Below are 14,327 nucleotides of genomic sequence, written 5' to 3'. Positions count from 1 at the left end.
GGTGGACTATCATGCGAAACCACTTTTTTCGGTCCCTACGGTGCCCCTAGATGATGAAAAGTACAATCCGAGGTTGATTACGAACACTTTTGTGCACCCCCTTCCGTAGAGCAAAATCCTGAAGGTCGGGGTTGCGCAAGGGTCGACATGGGTCGAGGTGGACTATCATGCGAAATCACTTTTTTCGGTCCCTACGGTGCCCCTAGATGATGAAAAGTACAATCCGAGGTTGATTACGAACACTTTTGTGCACCCCCTTCCGTAGAGCAAAATCCTGAAGGTCGGGGTTGCGCACAAGTAGACCCCCTTCCGTAGAGCAAAATCCTGAAGGTCGGGGTCGCGCAAGGGTCGACATGGGTCGAGGTGGACTATCATGCGAAACCACTTTTTTCGGTCCCTACGGTGCCCCTAGATGATGAAAAGTACAATCCGAGGTTGATTACGAACACTTTTGTGCACCCCCTTTCCGTAGAGCAAAATCCTGAAGGTCGGGGTTGCGCACAAGTCGACCCCCTTCCGTAGAGCAAAATCCTGAAGGTCGGGGTCGCGCAAGGGTCGACATGGGTCGAGGTGGACTATCATGCGAAACCACTTTTTTCGGTCCCTACGGTGCCCCTAGATGATGAAAAGTACAATCCGAGGTTGATTACGAACACTTTTGTGCACCCCCTTCCGTAGAGCAAAATCCTGAAGGTCGGGGTTGCGCACAAGTAGACCCCCTTCCGTAGAGCAAAATCCTGAAGGTCGGGGTCGCGCAAGGGTCGACATGGGTCGAGGTGGACTATCATGCGAAACCACTTTTTTCGGTCCCTACGGTGCCCCTAGATGATGAAAAGTACAATCCGAGGTTGATTACGAACACTTTTGTGCACCCCCTTCCGTAGAGCAAAATCCTGAAGGTCGGGGTTGCGCACAAGTAGACCCCCTTCCGTAGAGCAAAATCCTGAAGGTCGGGGTCGCGCAAGGGTCGACATGGGTCGAGGTGGACTATCATGCGAAACCACTTTTTTCGGTCCCTACGGTGCCCCTAGATGATGAAAAGTACAATCCGAGGTTGATTACGAACACTTTTGTGCACCCCCTTCCGTAGAGCAAAATCCTGAAGGTCGGGGTTGCGCACAAGTAGAACCCCTTCCGTAGAGCAAAATCCTGAAGGTCGGGGTCGCGCAAGGGTCGACATGGGTCGAGGTGGACTATCATGCGAAACCACTTTTTTCGGTCCCTACGGTGCCCCTAGATGATGAAAAGTACAATCCGAGGTTGATTACGAACACTTTTGTGCACCCCCTTCCGTAGAGCAAAATCCTGAAGGTCGGGGTTGCGCACAAGTCGACCCCCTTCCGTAGAGCAAAATCCTGAAGGTCGGGGTCGCGCAAGGGTCGACATGGGTCGAGGTGGACTATCATGCGAAACCACTTTTTTCGGTCCCTACGGTGCCCCTAGATGATGAAAAGTACAATCCGAGGTTGATTACGAACAATTTTGTGCACCCCCTTCCGTAGAGCAAAATCCTGAAGGTCGGGGTTGCGCACAAGTAGACCCCCTTCCGTAGAGCAAAATCCTGAAGGTCGGGGTCGCGCAAGGGTCGACATGGGTCGAGGTGGACTATCATGCGAAACCACTTTTTTCGGTCCCTACGGTGCCCCTAGATGATGAAAAGTACAATCCGAGGTTGATTACGAACACTTTTGTGCACCCCCTTCCGTAGAGCAAAATCCTGAAGGTCGGGGTTGCGCACAAGTAGACCCCCTTCCGTAGAGCAAAATCCTGAAGGTCGGGGTCGCGCAAGGGTCGACATGGGTCGAGGTGGACTATCATGCGAAACCACTTTTTTCGGTCCCTACGGTGCCCCTAGATGATGAAAAGTACAATCCGAGGTTGATTACGAACACTTTTGTGCACCCCCTTCCGTAGAGCAAAATCCTGAAGGTCGGGGTCGCGCAAGGGTCGACATGGGTCGAGGTGGACTATCATGCGAAACCACTTTTTTCGGTCCCTACGGTGCCCCTAGATGATGAAAAGTACAATCCGAGGTTGATTACGAACACTTTTGTGCACCGCCTTCCGTAGAGCAAAATCCTGAAGGTCGGGGTTGCGCACAAGTAGACCCCCTTCCGTAGAGCAAAATCCTGAAGGTCGGGGTCGCGCAAGGGTCGACATGGGTCGAGGTGGACTATCATGCGAAACCACTTTTTTCGGTCCCTACGGTGCCCCTAGATGATGAAAAGTACAATCCGAGGTTGATTACGAACACTTTTGTGCACCCCCTTCCGTAGAGCAAAATCCTGAAGGTCGGGGTTGCGCACAAGTAGACCCCCTTCCGTAGAGCAAAATCCTGAAGGTCGGGGTCGCGCAAGGGTCGACATGGGTCGAGGTGGACTATCATGCGAAACCACTTTTTTCGGTCCCTACGGTGCCCCTAGATGATGAAAAGTACAATCCGAGGTTGATTACGAACAATTTTGTGCACCCCCTTCCGTAGAGCAAAATCCTGAAGGTCGGGGTCGCGCAAGGGTCGACATGGGTCGAGGTGGACTATCATGCGAAACCACTTTTTTCGGTCCCTACGGTGCCCCTAGATGATGAAAAGTACAATCCGAGGTTGATTACGAACACTTTTGTGCACCCCCTTCCGTAGAGCAAAATCCTGAAGGTCGGGGTCGCGCAAGGGTCGACATGGGTCGAGGTGGACTATCATGCGAAACCACTTTTTTCGGTCCCTACGGTGCCCCTAGATGATGAAAAGTACAATCCGAGGTTGATTACGAACACTTTTGTGCACCCCCTTCCGTAGAGCAAAATCCTGAAGGTCGGGGTCGCACAAGTGTGCACCCCCTTCCGTAGAGCAAAATCCTGAAGGTCGGGGTCGCGCAAGGGTCGACATGGGTCGAGGTGGACTATCATGCGAAACCACTTTTTTCGGTCCCTACGGTGCCCCTAGATGATGAAAAGTACAATCCGAGGTTGATTACGAACACTTTTGTGCACCCCCTTCCGTAGAGCAAAATCCTGAAGGTCGGGGTTGCGCACAAGTAGACCCCCTTCCGTAGAGCAAAATCCTGAAGGTCGGGGTCGCGCAAGGGTCGACATGGGTCGAGGTGGACTATCATGCGAAACCACTTTTTTCGGTCCCTACGGTGCCCCTAGATGATGAAAAGTACAATCCGAGGTTGATTACGAACACTTTTGTGCACCCCCTTCCGTAGAGCAAAATCCTGAAGGTCGGGGTCGCACAAGTGTGCACCCCCTTCCGTAGAGCAAAATCCTGAAGGTCGGGGTCGCGCAAGGGTCGACATGGGTCGAGGTGGACTATCATGCGAAACCACTTTTTTCGGTCCCTACGGTGCCCCTAGATGATGAAAAGTACAATCCGAGGTTGATTACGAACACTTTTGTGCACCCCCTTCCGTAGAGCAAAATCCTGAAGGTCGGGGTCGCGCAAGGGTCGACATGGGTCGAGGTGGACTATCATGCGAAACCACTTTTTTCGGTCCCTACGGTGCCCCTAGATGATGAAAAGTACAATCCGAGGTTGATTACGAACACTTTTGTGCACCCCCTTCCGTAGAGCAAAATCCTGAAGGTCGGGGTTGCGCACAAGTAGACCCCCTTCCGTAGAGCAAAATCCTGAAGGTCGGGGTCGCGCAAGGGTCGACATGGGTCGAGGTGGACTATCATGCGAAACCACTTTTTTCGGTCCCTACGGTGCCCCTAGATGATGAAAAGTACAATCCGAGGTTGATTACGAACACTTTTGTGCACCCCCTTCCGTAGAGCAAAATCCTGAAGGTCGGGGTTGCGCACAAGTAGACCCCCTTCCGTAGAGCAAAATCCTGAAGGTCGGGGTCGCGCAAGGGTCGACATGGGTCGAGGTGGACTATCATGCGAAACCACTTTTTTCGGTCCCTACGGTGCCCCTAGATGATGAAAAGTACAATCCGAGGTTGATTACGAACACTTTTGTGCACCCCCTTCCGTAGAGCAAAATCCTGAAGGTCGGGGTCGCGCAAGGGTCGACATGGGTCGAGGTGGACTATCATGCGAAACCACTTTTTTCGGTCCCTACGGTGCCCCTAGATGATGAAAAGTACAATCCGAGGTTGATTACGAACACTTTTGTGCACCCCCTTCCGTAGAGCAAAATCCTGAAGGTCGGGGTCGCGCAAGGGTCGACATGGGTCGAGGTGGACTATCATGCGAAACCACTTTTTTCGGTCCCTACGGTGCCCCTAGATGATGAAAAGTACAATCCGAGGTTGATTACGAACACTTTTGTGCACCCCCTTCCGTAGAGCAAAATCCTGAAGGTCGGGGTCGCGCAAGGGTCGACATGGGTCGAGGTGGACTATCATGCGAAACCACTTTTTTCGGTCCCTACGGTGCCCCTAGATGATGAAAAGTACAATCCGAGGTTGATTACGAACACTTTTGTGCACCCCCTTCCGTAGAGCAAAATCCTGAAGGTCGGGGTTGCGCACAAGTAGACCCCCTTCCGTAGAGCAAAATCCTGAAGGTCGGGGTCGCGCAAGGGTCGACATGGGTCGAGGTGGACTATCATGCGAAACCACTTTTTTCGGTCCCTACGGTGCCCCTAGATGATGAAAAGTACAATCCGAGGTTGATTACGAACACTTTTGTGCACCCCCTTCCGTAGAGCAAAATCCTGAAGGTCGGGGTTGCGCACAAGTAGACCCCCTTCCGTAGAGCAAAATCCTGAAGGTCGGGGTCGCGCAAGGGTCGACATGGGTCGAGGTGGACTATCATGCGAAACCACTTTTTTCGGTCCCTACGGTGCCCCTAGATGATGAAAAGTACAATCCGAGGTTGATTACGAACACTTTTGTGCACCCCCTTCCGTAGAGCAAAATCCTGAAGGTCGGGGTCGCGCAAGGGTCGACATGGGTCGAGGTGGACTATCATGCGAAACCACTTTTTTCGGTCCCTACGGTGCCCCTAGATGATGAAAAGTACAATCCGAGGTTGATTACGAACACTTTTGTGCACCCCCTTCCGTAGAGCAAAATCCTGAAGGTCGGGGTCGCGCAAGGGTCGACATGGGTCGAGGTGGACTATCATGCGAAACCACTTTTTTCGGTCCCTACGGTGCCCCTAGATGATGAAAAGTACAATCCGAGGTTGATTACGAACACTTTTGTGCACCCCCTTCCGTAGAGCAAAATCCTGAAGGTCGGGGTTGCGCACAAGTAGACCCCCTTCCGTAGAGCAAAATCCTGAAGGTCGGGGTCGCGCAAGGGTCGACATGGGTCGAGGTGGACTATCATGCGAAACCACTTTTTTCGGTCCCTACGGTGCCCCTAGATGATGAAAAGTACAATCCGAGGTTGATTACGAACACTTTTGTGCACCCCCTTCCGTAGAGCAAAATCCTGAAGGTCGGGGTCGCGCAAGGGTCGACATGGGTCGAGGTGGACTATCATGCGAAACCACTTTTTTCGGTCCCTACGGTGCCCCTAGATGATGAAAAGTACAATCCGAGGTTGATTACGAACACTTTTGTGCACCCCCTTCCGTAGAGCAAAATCCTGAAGGTCGGGGTTGCGCACAAGTAGACCCCCTGCCGTAGAGCAAAATCCTGAAGGTCGGGGTCGCGCAAGGGTCGACATGGGTCGAGGTGGACTATCATGCGAAACCACTTTTTTCGGTCCCTACGGTGCCCCTAGATGATGAAAAGTACAATCCGAGGTTGATTACGAACACTTTTGTGCACCCCCTTCCGTAGAGCAAAATCCTGAAGGTCGGGGTCGCACAAGTGTGCACCCCCTTCCGTAGAGCAAAATCCTGAAGGTCGGGGTCGCGCAAGGGTCGACATGGGTCGAGGTGGACTATCATGCGAAACCACTTTTTTCGGTCCCTACGGTGCCCCTAGATGATGAAAAGTACAATCCGAGGTTGATTACGAACACTTTTGTGCACCCCCTTCCGTAGCGCAAAATCCTGAAGGTCGGGGTTGCGCACAAGTCGACCCCCTTCCGTAGAGCAAAATCCTGAAGGTCGGGGTCGCGCAAGGGTCGACATGGGTCGAGGTGGACTATCATGCGAAACCACTTTTTTCGGTCCCTACGGTGCCCCTAGATGATGAAAAGTACAATCCGAGGTTGATTACGAACACTTTTGTGCACCCCCTTCCGTAGAGCAAAATCCTGAAGGTCGGGGTCGCACAAGTGTGCACCCCCTTCCGTAGAGCAAAATCCTGAAGGTCGGGGTCGCGCAAGGGTCGACATGGGTCGAGGTGGACTATCATGCGAAACCACTTTTTTCGGTCCCTACGGTGCCCCTAGATGATGAAAAGTACAATCCGAGGTTGATTACGAACACTTTTGTGCACCCCCAAAAATGGCCAAAATCCTGAAGGTCGGGTTCTCGGGGCGGTCGAGGCCCTCGGACGTGCACGAAAAGTCGGTACCCACGCCGAGCTTCAGAATTTGGTCTCCAGAGACTAAGTCCCAACCGAAACTGGCAACCCACAAAAGTATACCAAGGAGTGGTCGGATCGAGTTACAGTGTTCGAGAGTATTGACGAGGATGGTTATACGCAACTTTTTGCTAAAGGTGTCCAAGACCGTCAGACCCTTACTTACGGAGATATAAGACACGTGCGTGGTTGCTCGTGCCGAGCTTCAGAAATGTTGCTCCAGAGACTAAGTCCGAGAAAACCTTCCGACCCCAAAAACTCCCAGAAGGAGGCGTCGGATCGTTTCGCGATGTTCTAGTGAAATGTTCAGCTCGACGGAATGCAACTTTTACCTAAAGGGGTCCAAGACCGTCAGACGCTTAGGTACGGAGATACGGGCATGGGTCGGTTTTCCCCATACAAAATACCCCATGGAAAACTGCAAAACCCCAAAACAGGTCGAAGGAGTGGTCGGATCGTTTCGTGGTGTTCTAGTGAAATGTTCCATTCGATAGAGCGCAACTTTTTGCTAAAGGTGTCCAAGACCGTCAGACCCTTACTTACGGAGATATAAGACACGTGCGTGGTTGCTCGTGCCGAGCTTCAGAAATGTTGCTCCAGAGACTAAGTCCCAGAAAACCTTCGGACCCCAAAAACTCCCAGAAGGAGTCGTCGGATCGTTTCGCGATGTTCTAGTGAAATGTTCAGCTCGACGGAATGCAACTTTTACCTAAAGGGGTCCAAGACCGTCAGACGCTTAGGTACGGAGATACGGGCATGGGTCGGTTTTCCCCATACAAAATACCCCATGGAAAACTGCAAAACCCCAAAACAGGTCGAAGGAGTGGTCGGATCGTTTCGTGGTGTTCTAGTGAAATGTTCCATTCGATAGGGCGCAACTTTTTGCTAAAGGTGTCCAAGACCGTCAGACCCTTACTTACGGAGATATAAGACACGTGCGTGGTTGCCCGTGCCGAGCTTCAGAAATGTTGCTCCAGAGACTAAGTCCCAGAAAACCTTCCGACCCCAAAAACTCCCAGAAGGAGGCGTCGGATCGTTTCGCGATGTTCTAGTGAAATGTTCAGCTCGACGGAATGCAACTTTTACCTAAAGGGGTCCAAGACCGTCAAACGCTTAGGTACGGAGATACGGGCATGGGTCGGTTTTCCCCATACAAAATACCCCATGGAAAACTGCAAAACCCCAAAACAGGTCGAAGGAGTGGTCGGATCGTTTCGTGGTGTTCTAGTGAAATGTTCCATTCGATAGGGCGCAACTTTTTGCTAAAGGTGTCCAAGACCGTCAGACCCTTACTTACGGAGATATAAGACACGTGCGTGGTTGCCCGTGCCGAGCTTCAGAAATGTTGCTCCAGAGACTAAGTCCCAGAAAACCTTCGGACCCCAAAAACTCCCAGAAGGAGGCGTCGGATCGTTTCGCGATGTTCTAGTGAAATGTTCAGCTCGACGGAATGCAACTTTTACCTCAAGGGGTCCAAGACCGTCAAACGCTTAGGTACGGAGATACGGGCATGGGTCGGTTTTCCCCATACAAAATACCCCATGGAAAACTGCAAAACCCCAAAACAGGTCGAAGGAGTGGTCGGATCGTTTCGTGGTGTTCTAGTGAAATGTTCCATTCGATAGGGCGCAACTTTTTGCTAAAGGTGTCCAAGACCGTCAGACCCTTACTTACGGAGATATAAGACACGTGCGTGGTTGCTCGTGCCGAGCTTCAGAAATGTTGCTCCAGAGACTAAGTCCCAGAAAACCTTCCGACCCCAAAAACTCCCAGAAGGAGTCGTCGGATCGTTTCGCGATGTTCTAGTGAAATGTTCAGCTCGACGGAATGCAACTTTTACCTAAAGGGGTCCAAGACCGTCAGACGCTTAGGTACGGAGATACGGGCATGGGTCGGTTTTCCCCATACAAAATACCCCATGGAAAACTGCAAAACCCAAAAACAGGTCGAAGGAGTGGTCGGATCGTTTCGTGGTGTTCTACTGACTTTTTAGGCTTACCGAGACACAACTTTCCGCAGAAGGGTGCAAAACTGTCAGACTCATAGTTTCGGAGATACAAGCATGGGTCATGTTTGCTCGTGCCGAGCTTCAGAATTTTCCATGGCCAAAAAGCCCTAGAATTTGACATTTCACTATTATAGGGAGGTATGGTTGTACTGAGTCGTCATAGAAAGTTTAGCCTCCTCATGTAAACTGACGATTCGATATCAGGGAGGTCGGGAGTTGTCGAAAAGAGACCCTAGGACCTAATACTAGACTCATGTAGTGGCAAGGTGTTTCGGCCCGTGGGTGACGGTTGTATGAAATTTGCGTGACGGCAACTACGACTGGTTCTGGTACCGGGAAGGTGTGTCCTGGTGTCCGGAGGCGTTTTAACGGTAGCTGGGTGGTCGGAACGGTGACCTAGGGTGGTTTTGGGTGAAATCAACTACCTCCACCGATGGTCAACCAGAGGCTAGTGGTACTTGGAAAACACCCTGGGAAGGTTTCCCAGGGCTCGGAGTAGCAGTAACAAGGGATGCCGCTGTCTCTAGGTCGCGGAACCACTGTGCTTGCCTGCAACACAGTCCTAGGGAGAGCGGCCGAAAGGTTCCGCACGGTGACTTGTACCCACCGGGAAAGGGGTCAAGTAGCCAAGAGGTGTCCAACCAGAGGCTAGTGGTACATGGAAAACACCCTGGGAAGGTGTCCCAGGGCTCGGAGTAGTAGTAACAAGGGATGCCGCTGTCTCTAGGTCGCGGAACCACTGTGCTTGCCTGCAACACAGTCCTAGGGAGAGCGGCCGAAAGGTTCCGCACGGTGACTTCCACCCACCGGGAATGGGGTCAAGTAGCAAAGAGGTGTCCAACCAAGGGTTAGTGGTACATGGAAAACACCCTGGGAAGGTGTCCCAGGGCTCGGAGTAGAGTGACTTGCACCCACCGGGAATCCACCGGCCCTCCACACGGGGGTCATCACGCGTGTGCGTAAGGTACCTGCAGCAGGTGCAGGTGCCTGGGTGCGTGCCATGGTGATGATGGTACCACCTAGTCGGGAGTGTGCGGGAGTCACACACCGGCTGCGCGCCACCTGTGGGAGCTTGCTCCTGCACGGTGGCGCAAGTCGCTTGGGTAAGGCGACGCTGCACACACGTGGTGCTATGTGCAGAAGGGTGTGCTGCTGTGGTGTGTCCTAGTGGGTGGTGTGCTTGTGCCCCAGACATGGGGTGCATGTGCGCTACTGGCTGGGGTGCACCATAGCTACCCGAATGGAGCGATAGAGAGGAGGTGAGCTTTAGCGGGTCAAGTCCATTGGGCTTGATCCGCGAAAAGCACCAAGTCCCGAAAGTCGAAGCCCGAGTTGCTATGGTGTGCGAAAAGCTGCATTTAATGTTGAGAAAAAGTACAAGTCCCAAAACTTGACTTCCCGAAAAATTTCAACTTGTTGCATAGCACCAGGCGTACACACGGAGGAGATTGTTGCGAGACGAACACGCTGTTGGAAGACAACCGAATGCACGCGGGATTGCTCACGGAGCAAGCGCAAGCACGCGAAACAGCTTGCACGGGTGATGGACCACATTGGACGAGTGACGGTTACCGGTTACCAGTGGGTTAGCCATGTTGTAACGGGCTAAGAGGCCTGTTAAGCCAGAGTGTACGGAGTTCAGATGGCTAGGTGCGCACGCAGGCATCGAGGTTTTGATGGTTTGCGCAGAGTTGTAGCACGGCAGAGAGCGCGCCGGAGCAGTTTCAGTCCAATCGGACGATGCGCGGGTGTTTTACAGAACATTGAAAGTTGTATGGAAGAACACCCCTGGAAGTATGCAATATATGGGAAAACACGAAATACTCTCGGATGGAGGTGTCTGAGAAGTTTGGCGTATATGGACGAAAGTTAGCCACGGTGGTGTTCTAACATCGGTACTTGGGACGCAAAACCGTCGCACGCATGGTTTCGAAGCGATGTGCGAAAAACGGGCCAAAATGGTGCACGAACAAAGGGGCACGCGCTATATCTGGCAGAAGGAGAACTCTGCGAGGTGTTGTGTGTATGGACGAAAAGTAGGCATTACGAAGTTGAGCAAACGCGCCGAAGACCGGGAATCGATATCTCCAACCGGCTGGTCGGTAGAGCGATTCCCAACACCCCATAGACACCGCAATGGGTGAAAATCGGCTAAGTCCCTGAAATGGGTTTTTACCCAAAATCAGGGTGATGGAGACATTGCACGGAGTTGGCGTATATGGACGAAAGTTAGCCACGGTGGTGTTCTAACATCGGTACTTGGGACGCAAAACCGTCGGACGCATGGTTTCGAAGCGATGTACGAAAAACGGGCCAAAATGGTGCACGAACAAAGGGGCACGCGCTATATCTGGCAGAAGGAGAACTCTGCGAGGTGTTGTGTGTATGGACGAAAAGTAGGCATTACGAAGTTGAGCAAACGCGCCGAAGACCGCAAAACGATATCCCCAACCGGCTGGTCGGTAGAGCGATTCCCAACACCCCATAGACACCGCAATGGGTGAAAATCGGCTAAGTCCCAATATGTACCTTCAGAGGGGCATATCTCGAAAACTACTCGTCAGATCGGGGCCAAATTCACAGAGAAGACACATGTCGAGGAGTTGTTTCGGATGAGCGATAGTGGTTTTTGGGTGAAAATGTACCCCTAAACCTTGTACAGAGAGGACCCCTTCCGTAGAGCAAAATCCTGAAGGTCGGGGTCGCGCAAGGGTCGACATGGGTCGAGGTGGACTATCATGCGAAACCACTTTTTTCGGTCCCTACGGTGCCCCTAGATGATGAAAAGTACAATCCGAGGTTGATTACGAACACTTTTGTGCACCCCCTTCCGTAGAGCAAAATCCTGAAGGTCGGGGTTGCGCACAAGTCGACCCCCTTCCGTAGAGCAAAATCCTGAAGGTCGGGGTCGCGCAAGGGTCGACATGGGTCGAGGTGGACTATCATGCGAAACCACTTTTTTCGGTCCCTACGGTGCCCCTAGATGATGAAAAGTACAATCCGAGGTTGATTACGAACACTTTTGTGCACCCCCTTCCGTAGAGCAAAATCCTGAAGGTCGGGGTCGCGCAAGGGTAGACCCCTTCCGTAGAGCAAAATCCTGAAGGTCGGGGTCGCGCAAGGGTCGACATGGGTCGAGGTGGACTATCATGCGAAACCACTTTTTTCGGTCCCTACGGTGCCCCTAGATGATGAAAAGTACAATCCGAGGTTGATTACGAACACTTTTGTGCACCCCCTTCCGTAGAGCAAAATCCTGAAGGTCGGGGTCGCGCAAGGGTAGACCCCTTCCGTAGAGCAAAATCCTGAAGGTCGGGGTCGCGCAAGGGTCGACATGGGTCGAGGTGGACTATCATGCGAAACCACTTTTTTCGGTCCCTACGGTGCCCCTAGATGATGAAAAGTACAATCCGAGGTTGATTACGAACACTTTTGTGCACCCCCTTCCGTAGAGCAAAATCCTGAAGGTCGGGGTTGCGCACAAGTCGACCCCCTTCCGTAGAGCAAAATCCTGAAGGTCGGGGTTGCGCACAAGTAGACCCCCTTCCGTAGAGCAAAATCCTGAAGGTCGGGGTCGCGCAAGGGTCGACATGGGTCGAGGTGGACTATCATGCGAAACCACTTTTTTCGGTCCCTACGGTGCCCCTAGATGATGAAAAGTACAATCCGAGGTTGATTACGAACACTTTTGTGCACCCCCTTCCGTAGAGCAAAATCCTGAAGGTCGGGGTTGCGCACAAGTAGACCCCCTTCCGTAGAGCAAAATCCTGAAGGTCGGGGTCGCGCAAGGGTCGACATGGGTCGAGGTGGACTATCATGCGAAACCACTTTTTTCGGTCCCTACGGTGCCCCTAGATGATGAAAAGTACAATCCGAGGTTGATTACGAACACTTTTGTGCACCCCCAAAAATGGCCAAAATCCTGAAGGTCGGGTTCTCGGGGCGGTCGAGGCCCTCTGACGTGCACGAAAAACCGGTACCCAGGCCGAGCTTCAGAATTTGGTCTCCAGAGACTAAGTCCCAACCGAAACTGGCAACCCACAAAAGTATACCAAGGAGTGGTCGGATCGAGTTACAGTGTTCGAGAGTATTGACGAGGATGGTTATACGCAACTTTTTGCTAATGGTGTCCAAGACCGTCAGACCCTTACTTACGGAGATATAAGACACGTGCGTGGTTGCTCGTGCCGAGCTTCAGAAATGTTGCTCCAGAGACTAAGTCCCAGAAACCCTTCCGACCCCAAAAACTCCCAGAAGGAGGCGTCGGATCGTTTCGCGATGTTGTAGTGAAATGTTCAGCTCGACGGAATGCAACTTTTACCTAAAGGGGTCCAAGACCGTCAGACGCTTAGGTACGGAGATACGGGCATGGGTCGGTTTTCCCCATACAAAATACCCCATGGAAAACTGCAAAACCCCAAAACAGGTCGAAGGAGTGGTCGGATCGTTTCGTGGTGTTCTAGTGAAATGTTCCATTCGATAGGGCGCAACTTTTTGCTAAAGGTGTCCAAGACCGTCAGACCCTTACTTACGGAGATATAAGACACGTGCGTGGTTGCTCGTGCCGAGCTTCAGAAATGTTGCTCCAGAGACTAAGTCCCAGAAAACCTTCCGACCCCAAAAACTCCCAGAAGGAGGCGTCGGATCGTTTCGCGATGTTCAAGTGAAATGTTCAGCTCGACGGTATGCAACTTTTACCTCAAGGGGTCCAAGACCGTCAGACGCTTAGGTACGGAGATACGGGCATGGGTCGGTTTTCCCCATACAAAATACCCCATGGAAAACTGCAAAACCCCAAAACAGGTCGAAGGAGTGGTCGGATCGTTTCGTGGTGTTCTAGTGAAATGTTCCATTCGATAGGGCGCAACTTTTTGCTAAAGGTGTCCAAGACCGTCAGACCCTTACTTACGGAGATATAAGACACGTGCGTGGTTGCCCGTGCCGAGCTTCAGAAATGTTGCTCCAGAGACTAAGTCCCAGAAAACCTTCCGACCCCAAAAACTCCCAGAAGGAGGCGTCGGATCGTTTCGCGATGTTCTAGTGAAATGTTCAGCTCGACGAAATGCAACTTTTACCTAAAGGGGTCCAAGACCGTCAGACGCTTAGGTACGGAGATACGGGCATGGGTCGGTTTTCCCCATACAAAATACCCCATGGAAAACTGCAAAACCCCAAAACAGGTCGAAGCAGTGGTCGGATCGTTTCGTGATGTTCTAGTGAAATGTTCCATTCGATAGGGCGCAACTTTTTGCTAAAGGTGTCCAAGACCGTCAGACACTTACTTACGGAGATATAAGACACGTGCGTGGTTGCTCGTGCCGAGCTTCAGAAATGTTGCTCCAGAGACTAAGTCCCAGAAAACCTTCCGACCCCAAAAACTCCCAGAAGGAGTCGTCGGATCGTTTCGCGATGTTCTAGTGAAATGTTCAGCTCGACGAAATGCAACTTTTACCTAAAGGGGTTCAAGACCGTCAGACGCTTAGGTACGGAGATACGGGCATGGGTCGGTTTTCCCCATACAAAATACCCCATGGAAAACTGCAAAACCCCAAAACAGGTCGAAGGAGTGGTCGGATCGTTTCGTGGTGTTCTAGTGAAATGTTCCATTCGATAGGGCGCAACTTTTTGCTAAAGGTGTCCAAGACCGTCAGACCCTTACTTACGGAGATATAAGACACGTGCGTGGTTGCCCGTGCCGAGCTTCAGAAATGTTGCTCCAGAGACTAAGTCCCAGAAAACCTTCGGACCCCAAAAACTCCCAGAAGGAGTCGTCGGATCGTTTCGCGATGTTCTAGTGAAATGTTCAGCTCGACGAAATGCAACTTTTACCTAAAGGGGTCCAAGACCGTCAGACGCTTAGGTACGGAGATACGGGCATGGGTCGGT

The sequence above is a fragment of the Anopheles nili genome (genome assembly GCF_943737925.1).
Source record: "Anopheles nili chromosome X unlocalized genomic scaffold, idAnoNiliSN_F5_01 X_unloc_1, whole genome shotgun sequence".
NCBI classification, from domain to species: Eukaryota; Metazoa; Arthropoda; class Insecta; order Diptera; family Culicidae; genus Anopheles; species Anopheles nili.
The sequence above is the reverse complement of the archived record's forward strand: the minus strand, read 5'-3'. Positions refer to the sequence as shown.